A 16873-nucleotide genomic window follows, 5' to 3' on the forward strand; every position below is an offset into this window, starting at 1 on the left:
AACACCAATCGAGTCAAGGTCGGGAATAAAGTCAACACAGAACTCAATGACCTCTTCTGTTCCATAGCCCTTGGCGATGCTTCCTTCTGGGCGAGCACGGTTGTGAACATATTTCTTTAGGACTCCCATGAATCTCTCTAAGGGGAACATGTTGTGTAGGAACACAGGACCGAGAGTGAAAATCTCCTTGACTAGGTGAACTAGGAGGTGTGTCATAATATCAAAGAAGGAAGGAGGGAACACTAACTCAAAGCTGACGAGACATTGAACCACATCATTCTGTAGTTTAGCTAGATCAGTTGGATCAATTGCCTTCTGAGAAATTGCATTGAGGAATGCACATAGCTTTACGGTGGCTAGACGTACATTTGGAGGTAGAATTCCTCTTAATGCAACTGGAAGTAATTGCGTCATGAGAACGTGACAGTCATGGGACTTTAAGTTACAGAATTTCTTCTCTGTCACATTTATAATACCCTTTATATTCGAGGAGAATCCAGATGGTACCTTGATGTTGTTTAAGCATTCAAACATGATTTCCTTCTCCTCTTTGCTTAGAGTGTAGCTAGCAGGACGTAAGTAATGGCGTCCATCATCTGTCTTCTCTGGATGCAGGTTGTCTCTTTCTCTCAAACAACGCAGGTCCTGTCGTGCTTCAAATGTGTCCTTAGGCTTTCCATACACACCCATAAAGCCTAGCAGGTTCACACAAAGATTCTTCGTCAGGTGCATCACGTCGATCGAGCTACGGACCTCCAGGACTTGCCAATAGGGTAGGTCCCAAAATATGGACTTTTTCTTCCACATGGGTGCGTGACCGTTAGCGTCTTTCGGAATAGGTTGGCTTCCATGTCCTTTTCCAAAGACGACTTTCACATCATTGACCATATCGAGTACATCCTCACCGGTTCGGTTGCGAGGCTTGGTCAGGTGGTCTGCTTTCCCTTTAAAATGCTTACCTTTCTTTCTTACGGGGTGATTTGCAGGAAGAAATCGACGATGGCCAAGGTACACGACCTTTCGACATTTTTTCAAGAATACACCTCTAATATCACCGAAGCAGTGTGTGCATGCATTATATCCCTTGTTTGACTGTCCTGAAAGATTACTTAGAGCAGGCCAATCATTGATTGTTACGAACAACAATGCTCGCAGATCAAAGTGTTCCTGTTTGTACTCATCCCACACACGTACACCTTCTTTATTCCACAAAATGAGAAGTTCATCAATAAGTGGTCTCAGGTACACATCGATGTCATTGCCAGGTTGCTTCGGGCCTTGGATGAGCACAGGCATCATAATGAACTTCCGCTTCATGCATAACCAAGGAGGAATGTTGTAGATACTTAGAGTAACAGGCCAAGTGCTATGACTACTGTTCTGCTCTCCAAAAGGATTGATACCATCTGTACTTAAAGCAAACCTTAAGTTTCTTGCGTCATTTGCAAACTCCGGGAATTCTCTATCGATTGCTCTCCACTGGGACCCATCAGCAGGGTGTCTCAACATATTGTCTACCTTACGGTCTTCTTTGTGCCATCGTAACAATTTTGCATGTTCTTTGTTTCTGAACAGACGTTTCAAGCGTGGTATTATAGGAGCATACCACATAACCTTGGCAGGGATTTTCTTACGTGGACGTTCGCCCTCAACATCACCAGGGTCATCTCGCCTGATCTTATACCGCGACGCATGGCATACCGGGCATGCATCCAATTTCTCGTACTCTTTGCCACGGTATAGGATGCAGTCATTAGGACATGCATGTATCTTCTCTATTTCTAGCCCCATAGGACAGACAACTTGTTTTGCTTCGTAGGTAGTGGCGGGCAATTCATTGTACTTCGGAAGCATCTTCTTTTGGATTTTTAGTAACTCTCCAAATCCCTTGTCAGATACACCATTCTTTGCCTTCCATTGCAGCAATTCTAGTGTGGTTCCCAACTTTTTCTGCCCTGCATCACAAGTTGGGTACAACAATTTCTTGTGATCTTCTAGCATCCGCTCGAACTTGATCTTCTCCTTTTCACTTTCACATTCTCTTTGTGCATCACGAATGACCTGACAAAGATCATCAGCCGGCTCATCTTCTGCGGCTACCTCTTCTTCAGCTTCTCCCATTGCAGTATCATTGAAGCACGCACCATCAGGAATAATATCATTGTCGTCCCATTGTTCTTCTTCATCTTCTTCCATTACAACACCGGTTTCTCCGTGCTTTGTCCAACAAATATAGTTTGGCATGAAACCCGACTTGAACAAGTGTGAATGAAGAGTCCTTGAGCAAGGATATTCCACCGTATTCTTACATATGGCACATGGGCAGCACATGAAACCGTCGCGTTTGTTTGTCTCGGCCGCACGTAATAAAGAATGCACGCCGTCAATGAACTCTTGTGAGCGGCGATCAGCATTATACATCCAATGACGGCTCATCTGCATTACATGACATAAATATCATATTAAAACCTAGATCATAATTAATTATTTATACAACATGCGTGCCACCACAAAAGATACAAATTTATGAAAGCATCGCTACAATGTAGACAATCCCAACTACCACTAAAAGAACTAAAGCTAAAATACATTTCAGGAGCACAAGGATTTCGCGACCAATCTCAACTAAAACAGACAGATCCCCCGATTGTGCAACATCTTTGGGCTTCTTCGACTGGATCACTGCCTCATTAGCCGCCGTATCTGCCTGTTGTGCAAGATATTTTTGCACGAGTTCAACATACTCTTCCTCCCAGTAGAAGCCTGAACATCGTCCACTGCCATCCCACTGAAATTAAAACAAAAAACTAGAACTTTAATCACAACCATCATGAAAATAGGTATAAACTAACCATAATCATTAAATACGATAAAATAACTCACATTGCGATCCGGACACTTGTAGAAGATACGATCCTTGTTGGGACCCTCCTTCTTCACTCGGTACTCCATCACAATCTTCATCTCATCACGACACTTGCCGCATGGAATGAGAGGAAGGCCCGGCCTAAGTCGCTTTGGAAACCCATGAGAGGCCGAGGACCCGGAAGCAGTTGCCATCTACTCTCTATACTCATTTTTTAATACACTATAAATTTCTTCTTTTATAAACAAATAAAATTAACAAACTATAAAATTATCTAGATCTCTAAACAATGATATTTTTAATGGTCATTGTGTTCTCGTCTTTTACTGCGGCAGGTAAGTAATTCATATGATATTTCCGCAAATTAACAGAAGAATGGGAATGTACACACATAACAGACTACTACGACGATATCGGGACGTGTGAATAAATAACCATCCGTACTAGTTGACCTTGCTTACGTGATCATCTCGGCGAGCATTTCTCCACCGGACAGCACCGTACTTGGTCAAGGAAGAGCTCCGATTCTATGAGGAAGGGAACACGGTCTCCCACGACCGTTGTCGCTCTCCCTCGTAGAATCAAAGCTCCTCCTTGATGTCCGTTACCGCTCGACAGAGAACATGCTTGCCGAGCTGAACACGGTCCGCAAGTTCAACTAGTACGGATTTTCTATAATTTTCTAACTATTTTCTAAGTTTTTATTTATATATACTACGTTTAGGTACGGTGATTGACAGACTACTACGACGATATCGGGACATGTGAATAAATAACCATCCGTACTAGTTGACCTTGCTTACGTGATCAGCTCGGCGAGGATTTCTCCACCGGACGGCACCGTACTTGGTCAAGGAAGAGCTCCGATTCTACGAGGAAGGGAACACGGTCTTCCACGACCGTTATCGCTCTCCCTCGTAGAATCAAAGCTCCTCCTTGACGTCCGTTACCGCTCGGCAGAGAACATCCTCGCCGACCTGAACACGGTCCGCAAGTTCAACTAGTAAGGATTTGCTATAATTTTCTAACTATTTTCTAACTTTATATTTATATATACTTTAACCTTCTTTCATGTAAATATGCAAGCTTAAAGTGATTTTGAGCTCAAATTGCTTACAAATGAAAAAAAACCACAATAAAGAACCATAAATATATATAGTGAATAAAATGGTATAAGAAAATGGTAAAAAATGAGAGTATGAGATTGGTAACCTTTACAACTGAAGAATCGACGGAGGAATCGAAGAATGGATGGAGGAACAATGGAGGGAGGGAGGAAGCAAGAACACTACTGCAGTGAGCTTCAAAATGTGCTGAGCTCGGGCTCGGGGAGGAAGGAGGAGACGGCCGATTTATAAAGGGAGAACATTTAGTCCCGGTTGATAGATCCAATCGGGACTAAAGGTAACTTTCCAACCCCGGGCGCAGCCACGGCCCGGGAGTAGACCTTTACTCCCGGTTGGAGCCACCAACCGGGAGTAAAAGTATACCTTTAGTCCCGGTTGGTGGCTCCAACCGGGACTAAAGGTCCCTGCCACCTCTGTCTGGCGCAGTAGCCGTTGGGCAGGAACCTTTAGTCCCGGTTGGAGCCACCAACCGGGACTAAAGGTATTTCTAGTCCCGGGGGCAAAAAATTCCGGGACTAGAGCCCATTTTGGCCGAGGATCAAAGGTCTGTTCTCTACTAGTGTACATACTAGTACTCGTGTATTTTTGTTTAGCAAAACATATACTCTCCCACCGTCCAATAAAGGATAGAATTCTAGCTAACATAATACATACTGAGTGAAACCATGCATTTTAAGATACTATATAAGTATCATCAGATTCATTATGAGCGAGATACATTTTTATAGCTTACATATTTCATGTCCTGGCCTCCCATCCTAGCTAGGGTGTGGTGTGAATCTCTGGAAGTAGCAGTTTTATTTGCAGAGTTGAAACTTCATGACCTCCTGCGTCCTCTCTATTTGTTTCTGATAAAAAAATTCAGTTCCTTAAAAAAAATAGCAGCATATACTCATACAGTACGTAAAGCTACTTGTTCTTGTTCTGTCAAATGGTTCGTCGTCGTAACATACAACCTGTTCAGCTGGGGCTGAAACGATCGTGGATTATTACTGCTGGCTGGTATGGTGTGAGAGAAAAATACTGTTCTGGCTGAAAATTTACGATCGTTTATGACCAAACGAACATGCCGATAGTACTCATAGTATATACAGTAGAATCAGTACTAGTAGTACCATGAGACTGAGAGAGTGAGTAGAGAGGGGCCAGCTGTTACCAAAGAGGAAGAGCCATGCATGCAATGCAATGCAAGCGCTCAGGCCCAGCAGCTCAGCGCTGGACATGGATGGACGAGGAGAGACCAGGCAGCAGTGGGCTGCACGCACAGCGGACTGGCAGCTGGGCCGCACGTCCGGGACCGGTCCTTTCCACAGGCAGGGGCAGCCGGGCAGGGCAACGAGGACACAGAGAGGGAGAGAGAAAGGAACCAAGGAAGAAAATGCAGCAATCGGTCATACTGCTACATGCACATCTATCATAGGGCCATCATGACTTCTTTTGTGTCAGCGTCAAAAAAACAAGAGAGAGAGAGGGAGCAGTGGCTGGCAGGGAAAGGCGCAGCTCAATCATAAAGCAATGGATTACAAAATCATTTCGCACGGCCTCTCTCTCCTCCGACGCTCTCTCTGACTGTGCTGTACATAACTGTGCGTATTTATATCAGAGATGTTGCTCTTTTACTCCCTGCTGCTGGCGCGACCCAGCGAGTCGGTCGGTCGGTCGCCGGCTCTCAAAAATATTTTTTCCTTACACTAAATTAGTCAACAATAAAAATACACGATAGCCACCCAGCCGAACAAGATGCTTGATCGTCGTCAATCAATCACTCCGTGAGCAGCAGGCAGTAGTACTACCTCCGTTTTTGTTTATTCGTCACCAAATTTTTACTATACCAATTTTGATCATATGTTTTTCCTACAAAAAAATTTTTTAGATACATCAAGTTTTTATATATATGATTCTTTATTAAACATACTTTATTAATGTTATATATATTAAAGTATCTAAGATTTTTTTTTAAAAAAAACAGATAGTCAAATTTATTACAAAGTAAACCTAAACGGACGGAGACAGGAGGCACCAGGTCCAGACAGCGGCAGCAGCAGCAATCCGTCTGGAAAACTGAAGTCAGGCCTTGTTTAGTTTCACCTCAACTTTTAAATGTTTGTGGCCTGTGCATGGAATGTTTGTGGCCTGTGTATGGAGTATTAAATGTAGACGAAAAGAAAAACTAATTGCACAGTTTGGTGGGAAATTACGAGACGAACGTTTTGAGCCTAATTAGTCCATGTTTGAACACTATTTATCAAATAAAAACGAACATGCTATAATAGCCCAAAATCCAAATTCCTCCAACTAAACAAGGGCTCATATAAAGTCGAGGAAAGCAGGAGTAAAAAAAAAAATACTCTGTGGGCAACTGACAGCAGCTTCAATGCGATTGCCTGTCTCTCTCGCTCTTCGTCCGTCCACCTCACGTCCTCTCGCTCTGTGTCTTCTTTCAGCGCTGGCCTCCCTTGCCATCCCCATCTTGGGCAACGTTATTTTGCTGTGACACTGTTACTATTCCTAATGTCGATGCCTTTTGACCGGTGCCCACTCACCGGATGTCCTATGGACCTATTTCCTGTGCTCTCCATCTGTGGCCTTTCTCTCTCTCACTCTTATATATACTCATAGAATGAATACAGTAATTCGCTTATTATTCACTATACTCACTGTATTGTTTCAGTTCCATAGCAAACAATACTGAGGATGTTTGGATGCCGGCCATTAGTAGCCACGTGCAGTGACGGATCTAGAAACAGACCAAGGGGCAGGTGGACTAAATAATACTAAATTCGTCCCAAATTATAAGTCGTTTTGTTTTTTTCTATATGTATCTAAACATAGTGTATATCTATGCGCATAGCAAATGCAACGTATCTAGAAAAGCCAAAACGTCTTATAATTTAGAACAGATGGAGTAGAAGGCTAGAAATCATACTAGCCAAAGACTAATAAATATAACAAATAACGCTTAGTTCAAAGTGCTCAATCAAACAATACATCATTAATGATAGAAATGTACCTAATAAAGAGCTTCCAATAACTAAATGATCAAATATGTCTTCACAATTACACACCACTTGGATCGGCATTGCCAAATCTACATACAAAGATAAAAATATCATAGTTCTTCAAAAAGCAAGATAATATTACTTGGCTTTCTAAGCCCCGTATCAGCAACTATATTTATTCATATCAAGCTCAATGTGCGGTCTTCTTTACTCAATCCGACTCTCATTAGTTGCAATCTTTGAAGCGTCTTTCTTAGCATAGTATCTTTCCGTTCTAATCTATTATTATGCCCTACTATTACAAAGTGAAATAACCAAATCACTTAATAATGAAAATAAAAAATTGGAACAGGTGAACAACATTCACCTCAGTGGCTCAATCACAGCAGAAGGCTCTGGAACCTGGGCGGCTGGGCGTTGGCCGTGGGCGCCTGGGGCGGACGCCTGTCTAGCTAGTCGGCTCCGTGGCTAGCTGTGGCCACTAGGCACTGGCCAAGGGTGGAGGGGGAGGGCCGGAGGGCTGAGGCAGTGCAGCTGTCCTCCGGGTGGCGCCGTGGTGGGGCAAGCGGGTAGCTGGGCGGGGGGCGGGCGGGTGGAGAGCAGGCCGGCGGAGAGGACAGGGCATCGCGTGTCGGGACAAGCCGTTAGGACGGGTACGGGGCACGGGACAGTGAAAGCTCTAGTTTGGTTTTGATGAATTGATGAAACCCTAAATGCTAACCTAGTTTATCAAAGTGATTATGAGATAGGTAGCACTATTACAAGTAGTGGAGCAATGATGAAGATCATGATGATGGTGTGACCATGGTGATGATCAAGTGCTTGGACTTGGAAAAGAAGAAAGAGAAAAACAAAAAGCTCAAAGCAAAGGTGAAATTCAATAGGAGCTTTTTTGGTTTGGTGATCAAGACACTTAGTGAGTGTGATCACATTTAGGATCGATAGCTGTACTATTAAGAGGGGTGAAACTCGTATCGAAATGTGGTTACCAAATTGCCACTAAATGTTCTAACTCATCGCATATGCATTTAGATCTAGTGGAGTGATAACACCCTTGAAAATTTTTGTGAAAATATGCTAATACACGTGCACAAGGTGATACACTTGGTGGTTGGCATATTTGAGCAAGGGTGGAGAAGTTAGTGAAGTAAAGGAGGTGATTGTCACTGATTTTCAGTGATCGGACGCTGCTCTCGCAGTGACCGGACGCAGGCTTGTGAGTCCGGTCAGTAGAGGCCGAGACAGTGTAACCTAGGGTATTGCACCGAACGCTGTGAAAGGGTCCGGTCGAGATTGTGAGGGGTTCTTGACCTTTCCCCTGTGGATAGCCAAAAGGTACTCTAGTGGAGTGCTCGTGGCTTGTGTGATCCTCATCTTGTGTTGGTTGTGCGGCACCCTAGATGAGTCTCCAAGTGAGTGTATCGCCACTACGGGGAGTAGTTTGCCGGCAAGCAAGTGAACCTTGATGAAGAATCATTGTGTCACCTCTTGTCACCGGGACTCTATTGAAATTGATTGGCTTCATCTTGTGATTGGCACACCTCTCTACACGGCGGTATAAACATCTCAACCACTTGTGTATTTACATTCATAGTGTAGCTAAGCTCTTTAGTGTGATTAGTTTTGAGAGCTAGCTTGTGTCGTATCTGGTGGTCGGTGAGTCTCATCACATTCTAAGAGTATTTTTCTGTTGACTTGGCTCCTATCGACAACTCCGAGGACAGGACCGGCATATTATCTAGCGAATCTCTCTCTCTCTCTCTCTCTCTTAAAGCTCTTTTAAAAGGTTAAAAGTGTCGTTTGGGAATAAACATGATCATCACTTTATGTCATTGGCACCACCGTCCCTGTCAATATCAAAAGCTAGTAGTATTGCCTATTAGCAATTTAGCATAGCAAGCAATGCCGCCGGTGGGGTGATCCTGATCCATGCCATGCGCTGCGATGCTGGTGCTGCCACACCCATACCATGGAGATCTATCGGAAAGGCGGCCAACCATGCAAGCATGTGACACAAAGCGGTTGCTACTACTCCTACCTGGTTTCCAGTGTTCAGATAGGATGGAACGGGAAAGCCTGGTCGTGTCCTGCCCACGTGGCTCCCACTGATTGGACGGGAGGAGCTACTAGATGTAGATGGCTTTGCCTATGGTGTGGACGGAACGCATGGGAATGAGGTTTATATTCTTTGCGTGCTGCCTTCCTCCTGCCTACAGTAGCTAGCAGCATCGGCAGCACCGAAACAGCAGCAGCAACTATAGCTTCCATTGATCCTCTCCATCATCCAAAAAGATTACCAAAGTGATGAAAGGCTAGCTGAAAAGACTAGTGCAATGGGAGTTTAAGTTCCTCCAACCTCCCCATCTCTTTATAAAAAAAAACTCTCCCCATCTATTCTTGCGGTACTAGCATACTCCCTCGGCCCCACTCATCCGCCTGTGTGCTGGCCCACGTACTGTGGCTGGATGCATGCATGCATCATGTGTGATATGATCCGATCAGTCACGTACTAGGTGATGGCTAGAGGTGGTACGGTCTTCATGGTGATAAGGTCTAGCTACCATGTCATGTCTATAGCCGATTAAAAATACTCCGAACAACCTCAATGTAGTTGCACAAATAATGTTTACCAGTAATATGTATGGGCCTGGCATGTGGTGGTTACGAAATTCTCGAAAACATCTCTTCAGCCCTAACTCAAATTTAGTACATCCCATAAAAGTACACATACAAAAAAACAGCACAATAAGACACAACTATGAGAGAGAGATAATAGAGTTATCAATGTCCATTGACTTAGAGTATTAGCAATTCTAATCGAGGCATTACTACAGCGAGCTCATCACCACTAGTTTAAAAACCTTTATCACCACCAGTTTCGCCCTTCGTTAGAGAAAGTTGGCGGTTATAATTAGGCTTAACATCGCCGGTTTGAAACTGGTGGTGATAAGGGTTTTTGAAATAACAAAGCCTAGTGAGCCCCAAAGAGGCCGACCAAGCCCATCGAAGAAGCCCATCCAATCCTGCTTCCTCTTCACTGACGACATCCTCCCCTTCATTGATGCCGTAGGGCGGTAGGGGCTTGTCAGTTATATGAGAGAGAGACAGAGAGGATATATAAGGGAGATTGAGAGAGGATGAAGAGCTCACTTCCGTGGTCAAGATCCGCACTGCTGCCTCCTCTACACTGCCCTAACACACCTCACCCTAGGTTATGGCGCCACCCTACGACACGCCACAGTGACTCCCTTTGATCCCTTGGACGAGCCATCGACATGGATCCGTGATGTCCTCGGCATCCATGGGCACACTAGATCTCAGGCATCTGCACCATGTAAAGGGAGGTGAGTGGAGGAGAGGCCCGAGTAGGGGAGGACGACGACTGGGTAGGGAGGGGCAAACAAGGGAGATTTGGTGGTGACTGGAGAAGGGAATGAGAAGGAGGTGACGATTAGCTAGCTGAGAGGGATTTGTGGCTAGGTTCTCATCTATGTTTATATACAATGAGCCAGTAACGAACCATAATGGGCTACATGAATGTTAATGGGCCTGACCTCATTTCACCGTTCTTCTGTTATGAACCGGTGGTGATATAGTATCACAAGCGGTTTTTAATGAATCATTGGTGAAAATGTTGTTGCGAAAATTGTTTTCTATTGTAGTGAGAAACCTAAAATATATTTGAGTGCTTTTGGACCTTTCCAAACAGTTGATTTCTCAGGCTACAAGAGTTGGTGCTACGATAAATCCTCAAGGTCACATTCCCTGACACTAGTCAGAATAGGGTTAATGAAGAAATTGGAATCTAAGGTGTTGGGGTAGGGTTTTCTTGGGGAGAGATACCATCTTTAGATAGAGGGCTTGTGGTGATGAAGACAAGCGTGGGGGCATTGAGGCAAGGCGATGGCGTCATCGTGGGTTGAGGCAGCGGAGACAGTGGTTGGGTTGAGGCAAAATGGGTTGTGTTGGTGGTAGCCACCATGGACTAGTAGGAGGAAAGGGTAGGTCATCATTTAATAAATGGTTTCCAATGGTGTCTAGTGACCAAATTGGCAAGAAAGACGTTGGGAAAAGAGGCATTACTGCTTGATTTTGATGGGGAAAATTTTGCCACAATGTCTGATCTTGATTGGAACAACTAAAACCAGAGCGCACGAGCAACTCCAGGCTCTTTATATCCTTCCGTGTTGATAGGATTAGAGATTCTGGTGAAAAGAAAGTCCTCCAACAAATCTCTCTAATTAGATCTCCCGATATTGTCATCCTCTATTTCTAGTTTCTCGCTAGAAAAAAAAAGAGTGGGACAGGTACTTCAAAGTGAGCACAAGATAAAGAGAAGCTATTGAGAGTGAAAAGATATATTGAGATTTTTTTATTCAAATATAGCTCTCCAATTGAGAATTTAGATAGTGAGTTTTAAAAATACTACTAGAGATACTCTTAGACCTGTATACAGTATCCTCGCCATATGATCGCAATCTACAGTATCCTCTCCATATGCTAAATTAAGTAATAGCAAGTTAGTTTGAACTGTATACAGTATTTAGATGACGCGAAAAGACCGGAAAGTGCTGTTTGGTGTGTGACACCGATGAAGAATAGTCTATATATGATGACGCTGTGTTGTCTTATCATATACTGCTCTACTCCTTCCGTCCCTAAACATCTGTTATTTTCGTTTTCCGAGAAATAACTTTGACTAAATATATATAACAAAATTAATATTTATAGTGTATAATTAATATAATTAGATAGATATTTTAATCTACTTTTTTAATAAATTTATTTAAAAATATAAATGTTATACGTATTTTATATAAATCGGGTTAAATTTGGGCATGAAAACCCAGGACGACACTTAATCGGGGACAGAGGGGAGTATGTCTAGTGGCGTTGAGGGAACAAAAGCATTTGCGCGGAGTGTGCAAGCATCAGGGTGAGGTGTACAACAGTATATAATAAAAGCAGCAGATCGACTGGTACGGTCAAGGTATACCCCTAAGTGATGTCTATAATATAATAACGTAAAATAAAGAGGAAAGAAATAATTTTTATTTTTAGCATCGATCAGGCATAATAATAACCGTATTCTCTCCAGTCCCTGCCTGTGGCACTTTATACTAATACTATATATAATATATTACTATATATATGTAGGATACTCACCATGAGACAGAGATTGCCAGGGAAATGAAAAGAGCAGACCGGATCCGTTGAAGCAAGAAACGCCATGATACAGAGTACTCCTCCCGTCCCTAAATTATTCCACTCTTAGAACTAACCTTTACAAATTTATTAATCTTATAAAAAAGAATAACAACCTTTACGATATCATATAAGTCGACATTAAAAGTATGTTTCATGATGTATCTAATAATACTAGTTTTATGTTATAAATATATATATTTTTATAAATTTGGCTAAACTTATAAAAATTATTCAAGATACTCGCTTCGTTCAAGAAAGAATACAATTCTAGCACAATGTCATATTTTAATATCTTATTAAGTTTAACTAATTATAGCTAAAAAATATTAATATTTATGTTATCAAATAAATATTATTAAATTAATTACGAAATATATTTTTATAAAAATTTGATCAAACGTGAATCACTTCAACCGGTACACGTAACATATAGTTTTTTTGACATAGGGAATAATTTCAAAAGTTAATTTATATCTTGTTCGATCTTGCACCAATCATTAACACATATTTACTGTAGCAAACATTGTCAAATCATGGACTAATTAGGCTCAAAAGATTCGTCTTGCAAATTAGTCATAAATTATGTAATTAATTTCGTAATTAGTCTATATTTAATACTCCATATACGTATCTAAATATCTGATAAGATAGCGACTAAAATTTTGGAGGGGGCAACCAAACACCCCTGACTCCATCTCTTCTCTACATGCGTGCAAGATTCCACAAGAGTTAATGTTCATGCAGGCAGCGCTTTGAATGCTCGGCCAACCGTCCTGCAAATTTCCAAGGAGACTGATGAGAGGGAATGAGGCCTCAATATCGGTGCTGCTAGTACTACTATTACAGCTATATAGAGAGGTGGGTATACGTGTACTGTCCTGTCGGCACTCCCCAGACCACAGGCCGTATTAATCAAGAGGGTAGGGATCTAGCGTACTCCGCCCGTCCTTAAATAACCGTTTTTTTGTATCATAAGTTTAATTAGATTTATAAAAATTATATGTAATATTTATATCTCTAAATAAATTTATTATAAAAATAGATTAAATGATCTATCTAATGATATTAATTTTGTGCCATAGATATTAATGTTTTTTATATATATATTTAATCAAAGTTATTTCTTGAAAAACGGAAACGACAGTTGTTTAGGAAGAGACTAAGGGGATGTTTGGTTCCATGGACTAAATTTTAGTCCATGTCATATTGGACGTTCGGATGCTATTTAGAAGAACTAAATATGAGTTAATTATAAAACTAATTACATAGATGGAGACTAATTTACGAGACAAATTTATTAAGCCTAATTAATCCACCATTAGCACATATTTACTGTAGCACCACATTATCAAATTATAGACTAGTTAGACTTAAAAAATTCGTCTCGCAAATTAGCCACAATCTATGCAATTAGTTATTTTTTCGTCTATATTTAATATTTTATGCATGTGTCCAAACATTCGATGAGACAGGGACTAAAATTTTCCTATAGGAACCAAACACCCCCTGATACGTAAATGTTTCGATCCCTTAGACCTCAAAATTGCTGCACATCGTACATGTGTTCCCGAGAGAGATGGTGCGATGCCGAGGCCGGGACTCCTGTGGCGCGGCACAGGCATGCATTGTACAGTGCAGAGAGCGAGGTTGCAGCAGGGCCTTGTTTAGATGCCATCTAAATTCTAAGTTTTTTTACTCTCTTTTCATCACATTAATTTTTAGCTATTTGCATGGAGTATTAAATGTAGGTAAAAAAAATAACTAATTACACAGTTTAGTTGGAAATCACGAGATGAATCTTTTGAGCCTAGTTGGTCTACGATTAGACAATATTTGCCAAATAAGACGAAAGTAGTACTATCTATCGGGTTCAAAAAATTTACAAGGCCTAGGTACGGGAGGAGTGCACACCAAGGAAGGTACTAGTATTGTTGTTTGAAGACCTAGTTAAAACTGTAAAAATAAATGGATACGGTCCTTTTTAGGAACCGACTATTAACAAGTTCCACTAATCGGAAGTGTCTGCATAAGAAACCAGCAAATGATTAGACCAACTTTTTTTTAGCTAAGAAATTGTTTCCACGTCTTTTCATTTTATAAAATATTTTATGGAATGTAACTTATTATCACAATTTCTAATCGTAACATTTTCAATATATCATTTGACAAAAGTTTTAATAGATAATTTATAATGACAACTTTTCTACATCACCAATGAAACCCACTTTTATTCATAAATATCATATCAACTGATAAATTTATCATAGCAATTTTTGAACATAACTTATCTAGCGTAACTTCTATGTATAATAAATATTACGAATAAGTAACTCATGCACATTAGTTTTTGTTGTTCAAAAAAATTATTTGCAGCATATACAACATAATTCTTTTATATCTTTTATATAATCTACATCTTAAGTTCAAACTCTAGCTAGCATTTATTTCCATTTTACATAATTCTTTTACAAATAAGGCCTTATATGTTGGTCTAACACATCCTTACTAAGCAAGGTGGGATTAAACCTTCACAATCTCATATGAATGCACAACATAGGCTACCATAGGCCAAATACAAACAGAGATGGATGTCAGAGTTTGAACATTTTAGTACATGATTTTATCCAAAATAGTAACATTTTAGTAATAATGTATAACTTTTCCCAATATAGTAGCATACATGATATAATTTATGGAGTATTTATACAACTTAAATTCAATTTTGGTGTAATTAGTACGTGATTTGTTAAGGAAACAGTTTTCCACAATTTCTAAATTGTTGAAATATATATTTATGCTGCATGTATACTTGGTTTTCGTGGAATACAACATGTATGCTTACTTGAGCTAATTTTTATATAACAATAATAGTACAAGTGGGTATTTAGTTATCATATTGGGGACACTATGCTACTGTTTTGTAATAGCAAATATTGGTGATTTAAATTAGAACTAAGTTGTTATTTTTGTTTAGAAATATAAGATGTGGGTAGTCTAGATGAAAATATTTAGGGGTTACTTTTAATATAGATTTAGAGGGTTCACTTAGAATATTCTTTGTAGATGAAAATATTCTTTGTAGCTTTTTTAAAACTTGACAGATCCAATATTTGTTAGTGTCAATGATTCTGCCAACCCATGCTCCTGCATGGATTAGTAATTCTCAAAGGCATAAAATTAATGTATAAATGTGGGTCCCATAGAAAAGTTTCTTATCTTTGCTCTATCTCGTTTTTTCATATTGTAACACAACACCAATATAGATTTCTTTTCATTTATTTGGCCATGGTATACTTTAGGTACCAATTTATTTATGTTCTTTTCCATTGTAGTTTGTAGTTTTCTCATTTGCATTCTACATCCATATGTGTTTGACATATATTTAGCTAAAACCTTGAGCTATGTGTGCTTGACATGGAAGTCGATATGTCACTGCTTCTTGCATACACATATGCCATGTCTGCATGATGGCTCGCATTTGCATGTTTACCTTGATTTAGTCTTTAGTTTTCTACATTAATAATGGAGGAAGGGAACCCACTTGAGAGGAGAATATTTTTTAATAAAGGAGGTAGGTAATCTAGGTGCAAATTTACATATTCTTTTATGTTGTTTTAAATAATGACATAGGTGAGTAATTTATATGTAAATTAATTTGGAGGTTCACTTTAAATTATTTCATAATAGTATAGGCGAGAAATTTATATGAAAGTTTAAAGCTCTTTTTTGTAATTCTGGTAATGGCAAAGATGGTTTATTTATATACAAATTTACTTTAGATTATTTTCATAATAACATATTTAATTTAGGTTAATTTAAATGGGGATTAGCTGGTTACTTTAGATTATTTTCCATAACAACGAAGGCGGATAGATATTGTAGGGGTTACTTTAGGCTCATTTCATAACGGAAGGGGTGGGTAATTTAGATATATATTCATGGATTACTTTAGGCTGTTTTAATAATATCATAGGTGGGTAACTTTTTTGGGAAAATAGAATAGATCCGGTTACTATTGTTGTCAATGATCATCAGAGTGTACTGAATTGGTGATTAGACGGGCTCTTATTAGGACCGGATATCGAGCCAGCTCGGCTCGGCTCGGTTCAGCTCGAGCTGACTCATTTTGGCTCGGTCCAACTCGAGCTGGTTCGTTAGGCTAACGAGCTAGCTCGGCTCGGCTCGTTAATATTACGAGCTAGAGGGGCATCTCGGCTCGGCTCGTTACCAAGCTCAAGCTGGCTCGTTTAGCTCGCAAGCTACTACAAAAAAAATAGGACCCACATGTTTATAATATTTATGCTACATTAATTCTAGAATGTGACATCAACCATTATGCAACCATATATGATTAATACATATCAAGTTCATCAAAAATATCAACCACGCAACATAGCTGGTCCATCCATGATCATGCAGTTTCAGCATACTAACTAGTTGCTTGCCACCACAAACTTAGGAAAGTCCATAGATTCAATGTCAGCATCATCATCTTCTCACTGGAAAACAATCCATAAAATCAACATTTAAGTATCACAACAATTATAAAATTAAAATTCATATGAAACAGCTAAAAATAAGGATTACATATCAATAGAATATGTGTATACTTTTAGGTCAGCATCATCATCTTCTGGATTCATGGTCGTGGACTGATAGGCCTCAGCTCGTTT

This window comes from Miscanthus floridulus, unplaced genomic scaffold (assembly GCF_019320115.1).
Source record: "Miscanthus floridulus cultivar M001 unplaced genomic scaffold, ASM1932011v1 os_2586_1_2, whole genome shotgun sequence".
Classification (NCBI taxonomy): Eukaryota; Viridiplantae; Streptophyta; class Magnoliopsida; order Poales; family Poaceae; genus Miscanthus; species Miscanthus floridulus.